The 19,712-nt window shown below is 36.6% G+C and overlaps 1 long non-coding RNA gene across 1 annotated transcript in view; it reads right to left on the bottom strand.

Moving 5' to 3' along the window:
* Nucleotides 1-19,712, bottom strand: part of LOC128776974 (uncharacterized) — a 69,898-nt gene that overhangs the window by 32,446 nt on the left and 17,740 nt on the right. The window contains exon 2 of the long non-coding RNA XR_008422086.1: nucleotides 11,344-11,410. This is a non-coding gene — a long non-coding RNA (uncharacterized LOC128776974). The remainder of the gene's footprint in view (nucleotides 1-11,343; nucleotides 11,411-19,712) is intronic.

The raw sequence follows: 19,712 nt of genomic DNA on the forward strand, positions 1-19,712 counted from the left end.
AAAGAATAATTTAATGGGACTTGATATTCTTTTACAACAGAATAGAGATATAAGTCCAAATCCTTTGTCAGCTTGAAAAGCGTCACAGATGGAAGCCAAGAAAGGTTTTTAAAGAAGGAACATAACCCCAGGTTACAGTTACATTGTCTTCCAGTAAGACATATGTGCATGCTTTTGGAAAGCAACATTTTATCTTCTGCCGTCATGAAAGCGTCAAGAGACCTTTCTTAAAAGATGCTGATCCTCTGGCAGGCAGGAGAATGAGATACTTAAAGGCCCACACTAGTACTGTTATTTTGTCGCTTTCAGTCTTTCATGTGCAGATCCCAAAGTGTATTTTTCACTATTTTGCGACCTGTTTTTGTATGAATGTGAACTAGTAACTCCTTTGGCGAATGTTATATTCAAAATGAATTGAACCTCATGCATCCCATTGCTGATACAGCTCGCTTAAAACTTGGCCCGTCCTTTTTCTTCTATTTAGCTCTTCACCAACACAGGGGCAGGTGAAAACCTAAGAAAGGTGAAGGTGTACAGGAATAATAAATCTTCTTATGTCACGTTCCTCTGATTCCACAGAAAGCATTGCACTGAAGCACCCTGTAGTTAAAAATGAACCAGAAGGGGTGCCTGGGTGGCTCAGCCTGTTAAGCGTCCAACTCTTGATTTCTGCTCAGGTCTTCATGTCGGCTCAGGTCATGATCTCATGGTTTGTGAGTTCCAGCCCTGCATTGGGCTCTCTGCTGACAGTGTGGAGCCTGCTTGAGATTCTCTCTCTCCCTCCCTCTCTGTTTCTCCTCCCCCCCTCTGTTTCTCCCCCCACTCGCACTCTGTCTCGCTCAAAATAAATTTTAAAATCTCAAAAAAAAAAAAAAAAAGGACCATGAAGCTGAAGCTTAACTTTATTCTTGATGTATTTCTGTAATTTATTTCTGCAGCCAATTTATTGGCTAAGAATCCTGTAGCCAATGTATTGGCTAAGAATCTCTTAATTCTCAAAAGATAAGAAACTTCTAAAGGAAAAGTTCAACATTTTTTTAGGGAAAAAAGACTATTTTCATAATTTCGGGGGAACAATTATAGTTGGCAAATTACACTTCATAATTGACAGACTTACTTGCAAAAGAGACTTAAAAACTTCCTACAAACAAGAAGAATACAAAATATAGGGGAGCCAGGGTAGCTCTGTCGGTTGGGCATCTGGCTTTGTCTCGTGGTTTGTGGGTTCGAGCCCCACATCAGGCTCTATGTTGACAGCTCAGAGCCTGGAGCCTGCTTTGGTTTCTGTCTCGCCCTCTTTCTCTGCCCCTCCCCTGCTAATGCTCTTTCTCTCAAAAAGAAATGTGAAAAAGAATTTTCATATAAAATATAATCTTTTAATAAATAGACACTAGACCCGGTGAGACGGTTCATAAAGGACATACACATGCCAATAACTTGGTGAAAAGTGCTTAACAGGCTGTTTTTGTATATTATTAACCTTGTATACAACATACTTCCTGAATGTGCTGGTAAATTCTGATAGTCTTCTGTAGTTTCATTTCTCTGTACCTATTTTCTTCATATACAATCATGATGTTTTATGGCATTCTTATTTATTTTTAATTTATACGTATTTGTTCCTTTCTTTCAAAACGTTTCTTATTGAACTGGCTAGAAGCTTAGTATAATGTTTCATAGCAATCATAATAGTGAGTCCTCTTGTCTTATTACTAACTTCAAAGGTTTTCCATATACTACCACCAAGTATGACAATTGTTGTAGTTTTTCCCTATAAAAGTAAGGAAGTTCCTATTCATTCCTGGTTTGTTAGTAGATATTTTAAAAATCACAAATTGATGTTGAGATTTCTAATGCTTTTTTTTGGAAACCTAAAGAATTGACTATATGATACCTCCACATTTTAAATTGATATAAGTTGCATCAACTGATTTTTGAAGGAAACACTTTCTTTCGCGGAATAAACTCCACTTGTTTGTGACATATTGTAGTTTGTTTATATAAGAGATTTCTTGGTTTCTTAATGTTGTTTTTAGAACTGCACATTCATATTTTAGTAGACAATGAATTACAAAATAAGGACAGAAAAGTGAGAATGAATTCGTCTAAGCTCAACACCAATGAAAATGAAGTACCAGTGTATGTCCTACCAATTTGACTCCAATGGGTTCATCTGTAAATGAAAAAGACATCATCATTATATAAATATGTGCAGATAGGAAGAGCTCTTTGATGTAACATCATCTAGATGACTCTTCGTAAAATTATGAGTAATTTTCCTATGGAACCAAACAGCCTGTTATTATTTGGGGATCCTTGTGATGTTCTCTTCCCTACTCCTTTGTAGAAGCAAATTGTCTTGCTGTGATGTTTGACCATCAGGTCCCAGGTCTTTGTACCCGTTTTTAACAGAAAGGAAAAAAAAAATCAGTTCTTACAGTTTCATTACATATTATAAGAGGCATAACAGACTTTACAACATTGACCGGGGCATAGATTTCAGTTGACTTTCCTTCTCTCCGTATCTTTTAAGAAATTATGTCCTACTACGTTGGAATACCTATACAATCTTATTTCCTGTTATTCCTCTTCACATGCCTTAAACCAATGGAATTTTTTTTTTTTATTTTTTTTAACGTTTATTTATTTTTGAGACAGAGAGAGACAGAGCATGAATGGGGGAGGGGCAGAGAGAAAGGGAGACACAGAATCTGAAACAGGCTCCAGGCTCTGAGCTGTCAGCACAGAGCCCGACGCGGGGCTCGAACTCATGGACTGTGAGATCATGACCTGAGCCGAAGTCGGACACTTCACCGACCAAGCCACCCAGGCGCCCCAAAACCAATAGAATTTTTTACCATCACTACATTTTTACCATGATTTCTCTTTTGGCTATGCTATTTCCTCCACTTTGAAGTATCTACTCTATTCACTGCATGGCTATGTTGTATCCCTTAGGTAAGGTCCAGCTCCTTCCAGAAGCCTCCACGAGCTTTTGGATAGCCATAACAGTTAATTTTCCACATACCTAGAGCCATGCTAGATCCTGGGCTGAATCCCTGAACAACATGGGCAAGTTCCCATCTTTCATAGTTTCTCATAAAACAAATATTAAACAAATTATTGTATAACTAATTACTTAAAGTACCCTAGAAATAAATTCAAATACCTGTGATATTTACTTTGATTTCTACTTTAATGTAGAGATTTTGATGGTTTTCATTTTGTGATTAGCCTAAAGGATTAACTACTAGTAAGTACTTTCTGAGAGTCTTTTGTTTTTGTTAATATATTTTATCATCTCATTAAAAAAATCTGTGTGCCTTCTGTACCTTTCCTGTAATTATTTTCTGCTTTATTTTCTTCTCAGCTATACTGTTCATGTTTGTGTGTATGTCTTAGGGATGGCATTCTTCAAAAATACATTCTCTACATTGACATCATTTATTGTCCTAAATTATTCATGAATTTCTACTGATTTTTTGTCTCATAAGTACTTCATATATCTCATCAGTAGTTATGTTTCAAGGGCGCTTCACATTTTAGAGCTATTTTCATTTAATATCTGGTGTTTATATACTTGCCTATGAGTTCTAAGATTATTTGAAAAACAAATACGGTTCTGTACTATCATCTGAGGTTATAGAATATTAGTTCCATTTTTTATGAGTTGAGAAATTTTATCTGCCCCAAATCCAATTTTTTGTGTTATTTCCATTATGCTTTTCTTAGTACCACCTTATTATCCTGTTAAATTGATTCTTTCTACATGGAAGGTAGCCTTTGTCAATACGCTTTCTTCTCCAGTGAAAATTTCCTATTACAGATGAAGTTTGGAACAATGCAAGTAACGCTTTTTTTTTTTTTTGTCAAATTGTTAATATGAATTAGAGAATGGATTTCCATGTGGAAAGCTGACTGTTAGGAGCAGTGAAGAAAAGCAAGACAGGCCATTGAAGTAGCTGGGGCCTCACAAAGGCAGGTGGATGGGAAGTTAATGGTGTGAGGAAAAAAAATTAAAACTAATCAAATAAGTTAAGGCATGGCCACTTTTCAGCAGAGAAAGAAACTTCAGGAGAGAAAAATGTGATGGAGAAGACCAATAGCTCAGTCGCTTGCTTGGAAATTTATTTATTCACGTGGAGAAAAAGCGACAACGTGTATCACAAAACACTTCCTCTTAAATGGGTGCCCATGGGGTTTCATGTTTACTCATATTAATAAGCAAAGTAGGTTAAAGGAAAAGTAGCAGCAATGGTGCAGGTGCTACAGTTAAAGTAAATAGAAGATGAGAAATTACTTAACCGGAATAAATATGATAGCAATTAAATGGTCATAAAATTAGGATTAAAAATGCCTTTGTACACAAGGTTTTCCTATGAACAGAGATGCTGTAGAAGAGAGAGAAAAGGAAAAGGAATCTAATAAGTAACTGAAAAGGCTATTTTAAAAATATTTTTTGCAATTGAATAACTAGATCAAAAGCTTTTTTTCCTGAACTCCAGAAGTAAGTATGGATAAACAGGATGATCCCTTTAAGGCAGGGTTTCTCAGCACAGCACTATTGCTATTAGAGGCCAGTTAATTCTTTGTTGGGGGAGGGTGTTGTCCTGAAAATTCATTGTAGGATGGTCAGCAGTATCCCTGGTCTCTATCCGTTTGAAGCTAGTACCATCTCCAGTCCCCGAGCTGGGGTAACCAGATACCTCTAGACATTGCCAAATGTTTCCAGGGATGGGGTTGGGGGAGGGAAAATGGCTCAGGGTTGAAAACTATCACTTTAATGCAATATTCAAATTTAAAAAATCAAAACAAAGCCGTCTCCTTAGTCACAGTATTGATTTTACATAAAACAAACAAAAAACTCAGACACTATATCTATGGTTTTACTATCTACGGTACCAGGGAGATAGTGACCTTTACCTAAGGCACAGGTGCTGAATGCTAAAGTCAGTATTAGTCATTTAATGCCTATTTTACAATGAAAGAGTTGATAGTTGTGTTAGCGATCACTATACTGTTTAACAGCATGGGCCCCAAAGATAAATGTCTCCGTAAGCCAAGTTTAAAGAAATCTGTCTACTTAGAATCATCCTTATTATCTTGTTTGGAATGTCCCTATTGAAGACAACAGCCAAAAATATACCTAAAGACAGAAGGTGAAACAAAACCCCAAACATGCATACTGGTAAAGGTTCCTGGAACTTCTCAGCAGTAATGACTACAGTTTTCTTTGTTCTGATCTTGGCTGCCCGTGTCTTATCTCTGATCTCAACAACACGAACTTCATCTATGGGATAGGGTCTTCCAATAATTCTGGTTCCTGTCTTATCCTAGAACCAACTGGGCCACAGATCTTTTAAGAACCCGTTTAGATGTTGCAATAAAACAGGTTTTGTCCTGTCGTGTCTTTCCACCCTTCTAAAGAGGCCTGACCTGAATGTTTAGGGCAGTTGTTTCTTCAGACTTTTTTGATCAATCCTGTACCAATATACGTTTTTAGGAATTGGTACCAATCCTGTACCAATATACATTTTTAGGAATTAAAAAAAAAATTCTTTTATGTTAATTTATCTTTGAGAGAGAGAAGGAGAAACAGAGCATGAGTAGGGGAGGAGCAGAGAGAGAGAGCGAGACACAGAATCTGAAGCAGGCTGCAGGTTCTGAGCTGTCAGCACAGAGTTCGACATGGCACTTGAACCTACAAGCAGTGAGAACATGACCTGAGCCAAAGTCGGGCACTCAAATGACTGAGCCACCCAGGTGCCCCCGTTTTTTGGAGTTTTTATTCACCCCATTATATACTAGCTACTTATATACCAACATTGTTTTACTAATATAATACACATATCATAAAGCACACAGAAATAGATATTAATAAGGGATTGAATGAATAAAGTATTAAGTACACTTAAATTTTTTATGATACAATTTTTTTACCTGACTAAAATTTCATTCTATTCTAGTGAAAGCCATGTGATCAAATATTTATCTTAAAAAACCCTGACTTAAATATTTGAGATTCAGAAATTCAAAAATCTAGTTTGAAGTTCAGTTTATTTGATATATGATGCATAATGGCCATCTTTGAAAAAGATACATCACAGTGGCATGATATAAAACAGAAAATAAATTCTTAGGACAAGTTTGCCATTATTAATAGTGAATATAAAATGTATAGGAAATAACATTCTAAATGTTTTGAATTTTTGTCCAATTGCATCGAATCCGACTGGTTCACTATTATTTCTACCTAGTAATGTGGCTGATGAAGAGCTTACACTAGAAGTAAAAATAAAATCTCTGAGGAATCACATCACTCTGATTTTAAATTCTTATTTTCTTTTCAAGAATTTATTGAAAGCCACTTCTTCATTTCCTGAGAATTGGTTTTAGTTAAAACTAGGTAATATAATCCATCAATCTACTAAACTGGCAACAAATACATTTTAATCCTTTGCAGTATATGGAAAACAGAGGAGGGCACTGTTGCTTATATCTCTGACTTGGGGAACTCATGATTTTCCTTGAAAATAAGGTGCACATTCCAGTTGATGTTGGAGGGCATGAAAATCAGTCTATACGTTAAAGATTAGTAAAACCCAATTGTCACACGCTAGATTAAAATAAGTGGAAGTGGAAATGAGCTATATCCTTCTGGCACAGCCTGGATAGTTCTCCCTTTTCTTAGAGCTGCGTATCCTCCTCAAGCCCACTGATTTATGGATTGTTCCTTTTCCTAAAGATCCATGTGTAACTTTACTCCTTTAATGAAATGCAAATCGTTTCTGGATTCTGTACGCAGCTGAATTGTTCCTTTATTGTCACTCAGCAAGGTCTTCTGTGCTTTACCTTCCAAACAGAAAATACACGAAGGCAGAACAAGACCCCACAATGACTTAACATTCTAGCTGTTAATTAGACACTAGGAAGTCAAGGGTGGAAAAGGCTCTCTTGCTGTGAATGACTTCAGCACTTTGTTTGAGATTCTTAGGGCCTGGAATTATAAAATTATTTTATTGATAAACAATACAAGTATTTTAAAAGTGCAATTAACAACAATTAAATAAAAGAGCAATTCAGAATGTGCTATAAATCACACTATTTTATGCCCTGAAGAAAATGGTAAAATCTATGTGTCCTGCTAAATCTTTCTTTCTGTTTTCCAACATCATAGCCAATGACCATCAGGTCACATCAGTCTGAAGACAATTGATTTTACATTTACAAGTCCAAAAATTGCCTAGGTGTTTAACTCCAGACTGAGTTACACATTTCCATAGATATAGAAATCAGATGCATGGGGTGTGTTGGAACAAAGAGGCTACAAATGGAGGAAAACACAATTACCCACATTAAAAAGGGACAGACATATATGGAAGCAAGCCATGCAGAAAGTAAGATTCATAAAGTTCTCACACAACTATGTTGCTGAGGCCTTCCAGTTATTCTATTGTAAAGTATGCATCTAGAATTTTATTCTTATAATTAACGTGGGCTTGAATCACAAAGTTATAAGTTCTAGATGACAATTCGTAAGTGTTTTCTGGGATGAACTAATACTTCTATATTTTTATATAGTCATCTTTGCTCATACGTCTTACTGGTATGTTACAGAACTTGTCTAATTTTTTTCCTGTGTAAATAATTTCTTTTGGAGACATCGTATTAAAAGTATGTTTTAAAAACTGCTGTGTTTTTATAGACACCTATGTTGAATGCTGTTCTACATTATAATACCTGCCCACTTCACGTCTTTACCAAGCAAACTCAGGCTTGTCATTAAGACGGCTCTCATATTTCCCTAGGAACACGTTCGTGGATCCTACCTTACTCCCACTATGAGGAGTTTTAGGTGTGCCCTCTCCAGAACCCCTGTGGCCCTGTGCCTGCCCCAGCATTGTACTTCTGACCAGTGTCACGCTGAGCAGTATTGAAGCTTAAGGCAAAAGGAAAAATCAGTACTAGTGATCTTTCTTTGTTTAAAATTTTGATAGTTTCTTCATCATTAAATTTTTGCATCAATTTTGATTTTTTAAAATATCACTGCAAAACTTGATTTATTTGGATTACTAAGAATTTTTTTGGCACCCCCCCCCCCCGACCCCCGCCTTAAATTTTATGCCTGAGCTGAGTGCTTCACTAGCCTCTTTGGTCCCAGCCTTGATTTTTACAATGTATTGTTCTTCTCTCTATATATGCCGGTCTCCCTCATATAGACTGTGGACTTCCTGAGAGCAACGGCCAAGTCCTTCCATTGTTGAATCACCACACCTGGCACAGCACTAGCATTTAGTAAGTGTGCAATAAACACTTACATAAATACAGATTACAGATACACGTATGTCTTTAAACCCTATGTGTGCTTTTAAAAAAATTATTCTTGGGGCGCCTGGGTGGCTTGGTCGGTTAAGCGTCCGACTTCGGCTCAGGTCATGATCTCACGGACCGTGAGTTCGAGCCCCGCATCGGGCTCTGTGCTGACAGCTCAGAGCCTGGAGCCTGCTTCCGATTCTGTGTCTCCCTCTCTCTCTGACCTTCCCCCATTCATGCTCTGTCTCTCTCTGTCTCAAAAATAAATAAACGTTAAAAAAAAATTAAAAAAAAATTATTCTTTATGAGTCCACTTGATTTCAAGCTTAATTATTAAAACCTGGAAAGTTAGTCATCATATATTTTTTGACTTTCATGGATAGCATTAATTGTAGTATTTCTTTTTAAAATTCCATTTGCTAGGACATCATACCCAGTGCATACTGGCTTCCCTTGTTAGAGAAAATTGTGAACTTTTCCCTAATTGCCCTTGCACAGCATATTTTTTTGTTATTTTGTGCCCATAACCCATATATATATATTTTGTTATTTTTGTCTGATTTAATTGAGTTTTATTTTAAATGAGATGCTTGATCTACATCTCAGTAAGCTGTGCACTAGAGCACAGAGCTGAGCCACAGGCAGGATGGGGGGAATGGCAGGGTGTGGCTAGAACCAGAAAAGAAATAGATTAAATTGGCATCTTAAAATGAAAGGAGAGCATAAAACAGGTACACCTGAAATTGGAATTTTTCATTTTATTATTCTTTATTATTATTCTATTAAGACTGAGAAAGCTTATAAATTTAATTTGAAAGAATTCTATGTTATAAATCCTATACTCATTAACAAAAGTGGTGACTATAATTTTCCAAATCAAATCATTTGGCAAAAATTTGGTTAGCTAGGTCTATATATAATATACTTATTACTTGGGATAGTTTAATGGATAGTGAAATTCATGTTTTCCATTGCCATTCCGTTGAGTTAACTCAAGAATAGAGAACCCAGAAGTATAATGCTACTTTACAGTCTGTGCACATGAGATGAAACTGAGGAGAAGTGAACGCAGTTGTAGACCAAATCTTACATACTTTTTAAGAAAAATAAACAAGCGGTTCTGAGTATCCTCCTAATTTTTGATTTGTAATTTCTGTCTTGTAATTTTTGCGTCAACACTGCAGTGAAAATCTGGCATCACAATTATCATCATGATCATTAGTATGTAAATGTTATGTTAACACATAAAATATATGCTCTAACATATAATATCATCATCACCATCACTGCTATTATTTAATAAGTATTTCTCATGTGGCAGGTGTTGTTCTAACATATATTGTACATAAATGGATATGCAGTGAAGAGCAAAGCCAGGATTCAGATCCAAGGCAAAACAGCGATTAAGAATGTGGGATATTCCCGGGGCTCAGTCGGTTGGGAGTCCGGCTTCAGCTCGGGTCATGATCTCACGGTTTGTGGGTTCGAGCCCCACATCAGGCTCTGTGCTGACAGCTCGGAGCCTGAAGCCTGCTTTGGATTCTGTGTCTCCCTCGCTCTCTGCCCCTCCCCCACTCTCTCTCTCTCTCAAAAATAAATAAACATTAAAAAAAAAGAATGTGGGATATTCCCTGAAAATTGTCTTATCTCTCTGAGATTTTTCTCTTTGCCGTCTGCTGATCGTGGCGATACGTGAACCCATCCTTAGAACACTACTGGATGGTGGTCATCTGTCCTCTGGAGAACCCATTTATTGATTGGAAATCAATTCTCTTCTACAAAAGAAACTTGCATCTTTGACATTTTTCATTGTACCAAAGTTCTTCCTTACAGAGCCCTGTTTTCTTAGAGCCTGTTCTTGTTCCTCTAGGACTTTTCCTTTTCAGACCATAGAAGACACTCTAAAATCTTGTTTGTATGGCAGAGCATCCAAGATTAGAAGACGGCTATGATTAACTGTCCCTTTATATCTTCCGTTCTTAACCAAAGGACACAATGCTACATTCCTTCTTCACTGTTAGTCTTTTCTGGGCATCATCTTAGTTTTCAGTATTCCTTTTTTTTTCCTTTTTCCAACTGGAGTATAGTTGACAGACAACGTTGCATTATTTTTAGGTGGACAGTATAGTGGTTCAACTTCTCCGTACGTTATGCTGTGCTCACCACAAGAGCAGCTACCATCTGTCACCCTTCAACACTATTACAGTATCATTGACTCTATTCCCTATGCTGTGCCTTTTATTCCCGTGGTTTATTGATTCCACAGCTGGAGACCAATATCTTCCATTCCCCTTTACCCAATTTGCCCCCCTTTCCTCTGGCAGCCATCACTTTGTTCTCTGCATGTATAGGTCTGATTCTGCTTTTTTTGTTTGTTTATTCATTCATTTTGTTTTTTAGAATTCCACAAGAGTGAAATCATATGGTACTTGTCTTTGTCAGTCTGACTTATTTCACTTAGCATAATACCCTCTAGGTCAGAGATAAACACTACACTATATTTGTAATTTGACACGTGAAGTCATACTTTTAGAAATGCAGTAGTGTAGATACCAAGGGTCTTGGTTATCCCAAACCCGTTCGCCTATCTCTTACCACATTTCAGAGTTTCCTTTTAGTTGCCTCTTGCGTTATTTATCATAGTTTATAACTGAACTTAGGAAGGAACAGGGAGAAATAATTCCATGCCATTCTGTCCAATCTGGGAGTCCCAATCAACTTTTAACTTTATCCTCTTTAAACCTTATCCCTTGTGACCTATTCTATGCTATCATTATGAGCTTTGTCAAATTAAAATCCAGGCTGTACGTCTCCTGATTTAAAATTCCAAATTAATCCTCATTGCCTATAGGCTAAGCTTCCAAGTCCTTAGAATGACCGACAAGATTATTTTGTTTTGTTTTGTTTTGATGTGACCTCTGCCTACCTCAAAACCCTTGTCACTCCAATAACACCTCGCACTTTAGCGTGACAGGGTATTCACAATACCTTGAAACAACATGGTCATTCTTTACATTAGTACGTCCTTACCTCTTCCTCTGGAATGCTCTTCCTTTCTCTATCAAGCAGGCTCCATTTACTAACGTTGAAACCACACCTGTAATTTAAAGGAGAGAAACGTTAATAGAGTATTTGAGGGGCTGAAAGAATAGAAATGAAAGGCAAGCTGATTAAGATATTAATAACGATAGGAGGCAGCCCCTGGAGGACCAAAGGAGGAGTGTTCTGAGGAAAAGAGGGCCGTTTCACTTAATGACCAATTCTCTAAAGTATAATTTAATAAGTGACTCATTTGCTGAATGAAAATCTTTTCAAATTTACTTGTTTCTTATGACTGTTTGGTTTAACTTGCCCAGTTTCACATTTTTTCCCCACATGAGATGGTCGATGGTCATGAGATCGAGTTCCACCCTGGGTTCTGCACTGAGCTTCATTGAAGCCTGCTTGGGATTCTCCCTCTGCCCCTCCCCCACTCATGCTCTCCCTGTCTCTCCATAAATAAACATGAAAAATATATATATTCATCAAATATATGATCTTGAATATGAATTGTTTTTGCTAATACCATCACCATGAATATGTTATCATAAGATACATAATTTTACAATTTTGTATTTACATATATATTATAAACAATTAGGTGATATGATTATTTTAATATATATTCAATAAGATACTTCCACATTTTTCACGAATATATTTCTAAACTATATTCTACTTGAATATATTTGGCAAATACATTTTTTATTAGAAGTATATTCTTCTTATAAACCTCCTCAAGAATAATATATTCATCAAAAATATATCAAAGAATTAGCTTCCTAAGAGTTAATTCTAGTGAAGTTTGATGAAGGAGACGTTTAGCTGTATTGAATAGTGGCAATAATGGAACAGTTTTCCCAGTAACTCATAATTTATGGAGATCACTGAATCTCTGTGGGGTCAGATAGTGCTTTTTGACTGCTAATATTAATATATTTTCAAAAAACTTTTGTTTTCACCTGCAAAGACACTGCATCACTCCTGATCCTACCCACTTTGGTAGAACAGCTTTGAAGCACATGTTTATGATAATCTCCCCATGGGTGTTAGTCAGCCAGAACTTTGGCGCAAGGTTCCACATAGGATGGAATGAGACAAGGCATATCACCAAGAGACATAGGCAGATAGGTTAGCAGAAATCTTTGGGAATACACAGGGAATCACAGAACAGCCGTGATTATATCAGACTTTTGTTTGGCATCACTAAGTCATTCCAAGGGTAAGAGTGACAGATTATGGTTGTTCCATCCCTGAAACGCCAGAAATGTACTGCTCAGTAAGCCACACACCCCGGCCATGTCCACTAATGTTGGCAATCATTTCATTTAGAAAGGACATTAAGTTTCAATATTGTCAAGGGATCTTGCAAGAGTTTTAGCCATGGCAGAGCTGGGAAAAACAGATTTTAAAAAACTGTAATCACAGTATCTTAAATTATGGTTGCATCATTTTCCTCTAGAGGGCATTTTCCCTATGTCCTAGGGAGCAGACGTGGGGCCGGGAGCTGGGTCTCATAGTAATTTCTGCGTGCTCCGTGACAACTGCTGGTCATTGGAGAACCAAGGAGGACAGAGTGTGGTCTAAAACTTCAGGCATTTTCTTGTCTTCTGGATGATAATTATTGTACCTTGATGACAGCATGAGCAACTTACTACTCTGCTGAGCAGGAATCCTCCTCAAATATGAAGCCACAGAACATAACCTTCCAACTGTCTCCTCCAAACAATAAGAAAGATCTGGTCCCTAATGTCAGGCTTTCAGAGAACTCTGAGGGTCAGAATAAAAGGATGCTAAGTTCTGAATGTGACTGGATTCTATCAGCAATTAAAAATAGAGAATGAGCAAAGAAATATGTAACATACACACATATGTATACAGTAAGTCATGGTCCAAACCCAAAGGATCATAAACATCAACTAATTCAATTTCCCTATTCATCAGTAAGAGGTTTACTTTATCTACTAAATATTATATTATTTATGTAATCCATTCTACTAGATATTATGTGAGTAGTGCCAGTGATGCTTTGGGCATAATAACTTGTGCACTGTGTTGTTTCTTAAGATGTCTGAATGGATGAAGAGGTGGTCATCTTCTAAGTCACAGGCCTCCCCTGAGGCCTGTAGGTTCCTATTCTTCTGTCTTGTACTGAACCACAAGAACATACTGCAATGCTAAGGTTAGATGACTTAAAACTGATCTTTGATAGATTCAGGAGTTCCTAAAGAATCTGTCAGCACTTCAAGACTTTATTAGAGTGTTAATTAGAAGTAAATAAAATGCTAAATAATAGATATTTCTGGTTAACTGAATGATAAATACAATACATTTGGAGCACATTGTTTAGCCCACTTTTTTTTTTTTTTCAGATACTCATTATTATCTAGGGAAGAAAAAAAGGGAGATAGAAAAACGATGAAATGCACCAAAGATTCCTTCTAAGCTCTATTCCTCAACAGTTCTCTGCATATCATCTTAAAATAAGGCAGCTCTGGGGCGCCTGGGTGGTGCAGTCGGTTAAGCGTCCGACTTCAGCCAGGTCACGATCTCGCGGTCCGTGAGTTCCAGCCCCGCGTCGGGCTCTGGGCTAATGGCTCGGAGCCTGGAGCCTGTTTCCGATTCTGTGTCTCCCTCTCTCTCTGCCCCTCCCCCGTTCATGCTCTGTCTCTCTCTGTCCCAAAAATAAATAAAAAACGTTGAAAAAAAAATTAAAATAAAAAAAAAAAAATAAGGCAGCTGAGTACATTCCTGAAAGTTCAGAATCATTTTCCCAGTGCTGCTTTGGGCTTCTGTTATGGGGCCCGCTAGTTTGAAATTACAAAGAAAATAAATCATGATTAGTTATTTAAACATAAAAGAGATACTTGCGGCTTAGAGGCTTAGAGCTAAATACTACTACTCTGCTAAATAACTCAGATGTTGAAAAAATAAAAAGCAAAAGGTCATTTACTTCCACTGCCACCACTAAGGTGACATTAATATTCAAAGGCCCAATGTCAATAATAGAAATGTCTTCAGCCTGAGTCCAGTCCAGTCTGAGACCTGGACTGCATGGGAGGATTGCATTTCTGCAATTAAAATATCATGTGCAAGAAAAACCAAAGCAGGTCTCTCCCACGTCACTGGAAGAGTGCCGATGAGAAATGTGAGGAAACAGAAGATCATAAACTTAGGATTATGTGATTCGCAGTCCTGATGTGATGACGAGCATACTTCTGACCTCAGTCTGTCACTATGGTTTTTAATCTTGGCCAATCCATTTGTTTCATCAGTTGAGTGAGTGCCAAAAGAAACACATTCCTTCTTATCTTTCGTGTACAGTCTACATCGAAGGCAATTTTATTGAGTACCCAGGGTACCTAGAAGAAGAGATTTACATGGACTACATTTAATGGACTCTCAAGTCACCCAAATAATGGTGGCCATTATCATGTGGCTGTTAAATCATGTTGCCTATGAACAGTGTTTTGATATACTGACCAGCCTGTGGGTTGCGAGACTTCAGGAACAGTGATGTGCTCTGGAAAATTAATACTAGCCATTTCAGGGCTAATTCTAATTTGCTTCATATTTCTATGTTCAGCAGAGTATCGGATCTTTCTAAAGCCATCTTACATAAACTTTCTCATATTTTAAGTAGATAGGGCAAAAACAACCTTTGTAACAGTTGAACAGTTGAGAAGAATTGTTCTCTTCTAAGAAATATTTGAAAGATTTGAGTAAGGTCTAATATAGAAAACTCTATGCTTTTCTACTTATGTGGAAAAGAAACTAGTGAATCTATAGTCAAAGAAATAAAGGTGACAGAAAAACTTTAAAATGGCTCATTCTACACTGGGTGTTGTATGGAAACCAATTTGACAATAAATTTCATATATTGAAAAAAAATAAAAATAAAATGGCTCATTCTATTTTAATTCTTCCTTTTTGTTAATTATTATTTTTTTAAATAATGGTTTCTACATTCTACTATGGCTTTTTAAACTTAGCTATTGACTTAATAGTTCTGTTAAAACTGTGGCCATAGGGTCAAACCACAACTTAAATATTAGTCACACTGTACCTAAGTGTATAGCTAAGCATATAATTAAGATCTCCTTGTCAAAAATGAACATTTATTATTTCCTGTTGTTAACTGTGTGAAGATTATCTACCAAATTCAGATGCATAGGAACCAAAATTGAGGAATGCATACAGAACTCAAACACGTCTCCTTCACATTGGCCATATATGATATTTCTAATTACATATTGTGTAATAAATCACTCTCAAACCTAGTGGTTACATTAAAAAATTATTTTTAAACATTTATTTATTTTTGAGACAGAGAGAGACAGAGCATGAACGGGGGAGGGTCAGAGAGAGAGGGAGACACAGAATCTGAAACTGGCTCCAGGCTCTGAGCTGTCAGTACAGAGCCCGACGCGGGGCTCGAACTCACGGACCCTGAGATCATGAACCGAACCAAAGTTGGACGCTTAACCAACTGAGCCACCCAGGTGCCCCTAGTGGTTACATTTTTTTTTATTCCCACAAATCTGCACCCTGGGCTATCTCTACTTAATTTTGCATTAGCTAAGGTGACAAAGAGCCTGGAATCTAATATCTTGTAAGCTTGCTTCCTCGCATCTAATGCATGGATTAAAGAGATTCAAACAGCTGGGTGATAGAGCATCATAGCCTGTAACATTTTAGAAGTTTTATTGTGAATGATATCAACCATTTGTTTGGTCAAACACAGAGAATGCACAAAACCCGGACTAGATATACTCTTGGGGCAGAGGAAATAGTATCTCTGGTGTGGGGAGTAAAACCCTAATTGAAAGTTCTGACTACTTAGCGTTCGCTCCCTCCTCTACTTTTCTAACACATGACTTAGTAAAATCCATTTCAAATTGAAATGCTCCATGAAAAAAATCAGTAATAATTAGAAAGGAAATCATAGGATTTGAAACTAAATATAATTCAAAAAGTAAGAGACATAAAAACAAAATGAAGATAAACATATCAGAAAAATTGTCACAGGATTTAGAAGAAAATATTAGGACATTTCCATAACTCATAGATTTCTTAGAAAAAAGAAAACTGAAATAGATCTAAAGACATATATCAAAAACAGGATAAAGATAGAAAGTGGAGTGCTGAATTAGAAAATAAAAGGTTACATTGTTACTAAAATTAATGCTACTTTAGAGGCAACAAAAAGTAACGTAGATAATGGTAAAAGTACAGACAAGGCAAGGCTAGACTTGAACAAACTCATGCAAAATTAAGTGGAAAAAAGTTAGCAGTAAAATAATGAACAGGAAAAATAAAATATATAAAAGACAGATGAAGAAATAGGATGTGTGCATAGTTATATGATTAAAGAAGAGAAAAAATAAGCACTTGAAATTTTTTTTTTCTTTGAAGCTGGGAAGGTTTGTTTGTTTCTTTATTTTTAATTAATTAATTTAAACTCAAGTTACTTAACATACAGTGTAATACTGATTTCAGAAGTAGAACCCAGTGATTCGTCACTTAATATGTAACACGCAGCGCTCGACCCGACCAGGGCCCTCCTTAATGCCCAACACCCATTTAGCCCATTCCATCACTCCCCTTCCCTCCAGCAGCCCTCAGTTTGTTCTCTTGTGGTTTGCCTCCCTCTATGTTTTTATCTTATTTTCCTTCCCTTCCCTTATGTTCATCTGTTTTGTTTCTTAAATTCCACATATGAGTGAAATCATAGGATATTTGTCTTTCTCTGCTGACTTATTTCACTTAGCATAATACATTCTAGTTCCATCCACATTGTTGCAAATGGCAAGATTTCATTCTTTTCGGTCACCAAGTGTGTGTATATATGTATAATATCTTCTTTTTCCATTCATAAGTAGATGGACATTTGGGCTATTTCCATAATTTAGCTATTGTTGATAGTGCTGCTATAAACATTGGGGTGCAAGGACCTCTTCAAATCAGCATTTTTGTATCCTTTGGATAAATACCCAGTAGTGAAATGCTAGGTCATAGGGTAGTTCTATTTTTAAGTTTTTGAGGAACCTCCATACTGCTTTCCTGAGTGGATACACCAGTTTGCATTCCCACCAATAGTGCAAAAGGATTCCCCCCTCTCTGCATCCTCACCAACATCCGTTGTTTCCTGAGTTATTAATTTTAGACATTCTGACAGGTGTGAGGTGGTATCTCATTGTGGTTTTGATTTGTATTTTTCTGATAAAGAATGATGTTGAGCATCTCTTCATGTATCTGTTAGCTATTTGGATGTCTTCTTTGGAAAAGGGTCTATTCATGTCTTATGCCCATTTCTTCAGTGGATTATTTGATTTTGGGGTGTTTGATTTTGGGGTGTTGAGTTTGATAAGTTCTTTGATAAGATTTTGGATACTATCTCTTTATCTGATATATCATTTGCAAATATCTTCTCCTATTCCATTGGTTGCCTTTTAGTTTTGTTGATTGTTTCCTTCACTATGCAGAAGCATTTTATCTTTATGAGGTCCCAATAGTTCATTTTTGCTTTTGTTTCCCTGGCCTTCAGAGACATGTCTAGTAATAAATTGTTGCAACTGAGGTCCAAGAGGTTGCTGCTGGTTTTCTCCTCTAGGATTTTGATGGCTTCCTATATCACATTTAGGTCTTTCAATCATTTTGAATTTATTTTTGTGTATGGTGTAAAGAAAGTGGTTTCATTTTGCTGCATGTCGCTGTCCAGTTTTCCCAGCACCATTTGCTGAAGAGACTGTCTTTATCCCATTGGATATTCTTTCCTGCTTTGCTGAAGATTAGTTGGCCATACATTTGTGGGTCCATTTCTGGGTTTTCTATTCTGTTCCAGTGATCTATGTGCCTGTTTTTGTGCCAGTACCATACTTTCTTGATGATTACAGCTTGGTAATACAGCTTGAGGTCTGGAATTGTCATGCCCTCAGCTTTGGTCTTCTTTTTCAACAACTTTGACTATTCAGAGTCTTTGCTGGTTCCATACAAATTTTATGATTGTTTGTTCTAGCTCTGTGAAGAATGCTGGTGTTATTTTGATAGAAATTGCATTGAATGTGTAGATCACTTTGGGTAGTATAGACATTTTAACAATATTTGTTCTTCTAATCCATTATTATGGAATGTTTTTCCATTTCTTTGTGTCTTCTTCAATTTCTTTCATAAGCATTCGATAGTTTTTAGCACACAGATCTTTTACCACGTTGGTTAGGTTTATTCCTAGATGTCTTATGGCTTTTGGTGCAATTATAAATGGGATTGATTCTTTGATTTCTTTCTGCTTCTTCATTACTGGTGTATAGAAATGAAACCAATTTCTGTACATTGATATTGTATCCTGTGACTTTGCTGAATTCATGTATCATCTCTAGCAGTTTTTTTGGTGGAGTCTTTCGGGTTTTCCATGTAGAGTATCATGTCATCTATGAAGAGTGAAAGCTTGACTTCTTCCTTGCCAATCTGTATGCCTTTTATTTTTGTTGTTTGAGTGCTGAGGCTAGGATTTCCAGTACTATGTTGAACAACAGTGATGAGAGTGGACATCCCTGTCGCGTTCCTGCCCTTAGGGGGAAAGTTAATCATCATTGAGGATGATATTAGCTGTGGGTCTTTCATATATGGTCTTTATGATGTTGAGGTATATTCCTTATATCCCTACTTTTTTGAGGGTTTTACCAAAAAGGGATGCTGTATTTTGTCAAATGCTTTAGCTGCATCTATTGAGAGGATAATATGGTCCTTTTCCTTTCTTTTATTAATGTGGTGAATCACGATTGATTTGTGAATATTAAACCAGCCCCGTAGTCCTGGAATAAATCCTGTTTGAACATGGTGAATAATTATTTTAATGTACTGTTGAATTCAATTTGCTAGTATCTTGTTGAGAATTTTTGCATCCATTTTCATCAGGGATATTGGCCTATAATTCTCCTTTTTAGTGGGTTTTTTGGCTTTGGAATCAAGGTAATGCTGGCTTCACAGAATGAGTTTGGAAGCTTTCCTTCCATTTCTATTTTTGGAGCAGTTTGAGAAGAATAGGTATTAACTCTTCTTTAAATGTGTGGTAGAATTCCCCTGGGAAGTCATCTGGCCCAGGATGCTTGTTTGTTGGGAGATTTTTGATAACTGATTAAATTTCTTTGTTCAAATTTTCTATTTCTTTCTGTTTCAGTTTTAGTAGTGCATGAGTTTCTAGGAATTTATCTATTTCTTCCGAATTACTCAGTTTTTTGGCATATAAATTTTCATAGTATTCTCTTATAATTGTTTGTATTTCTATGGTATTGGTTGTGATTTCTCCTCTTTCATTCATTATTTTATCTATTTGGGACATTTCTCTATTCTTTTTAGTA

Source organism: Panthera pardus, unplaced genomic scaffold (genome assembly GCF_024362965.1).
Source record: "Panthera pardus isolate Hobbes unplaced genomic scaffold, ASM2436296v1 HiC_scaffold_15, whole genome shotgun sequence".
NCBI classification, from domain to species: domain Eukaryota; kingdom Metazoa; phylum Chordata; class Mammalia; order Carnivora; family Felidae; genus Panthera; species Panthera pardus.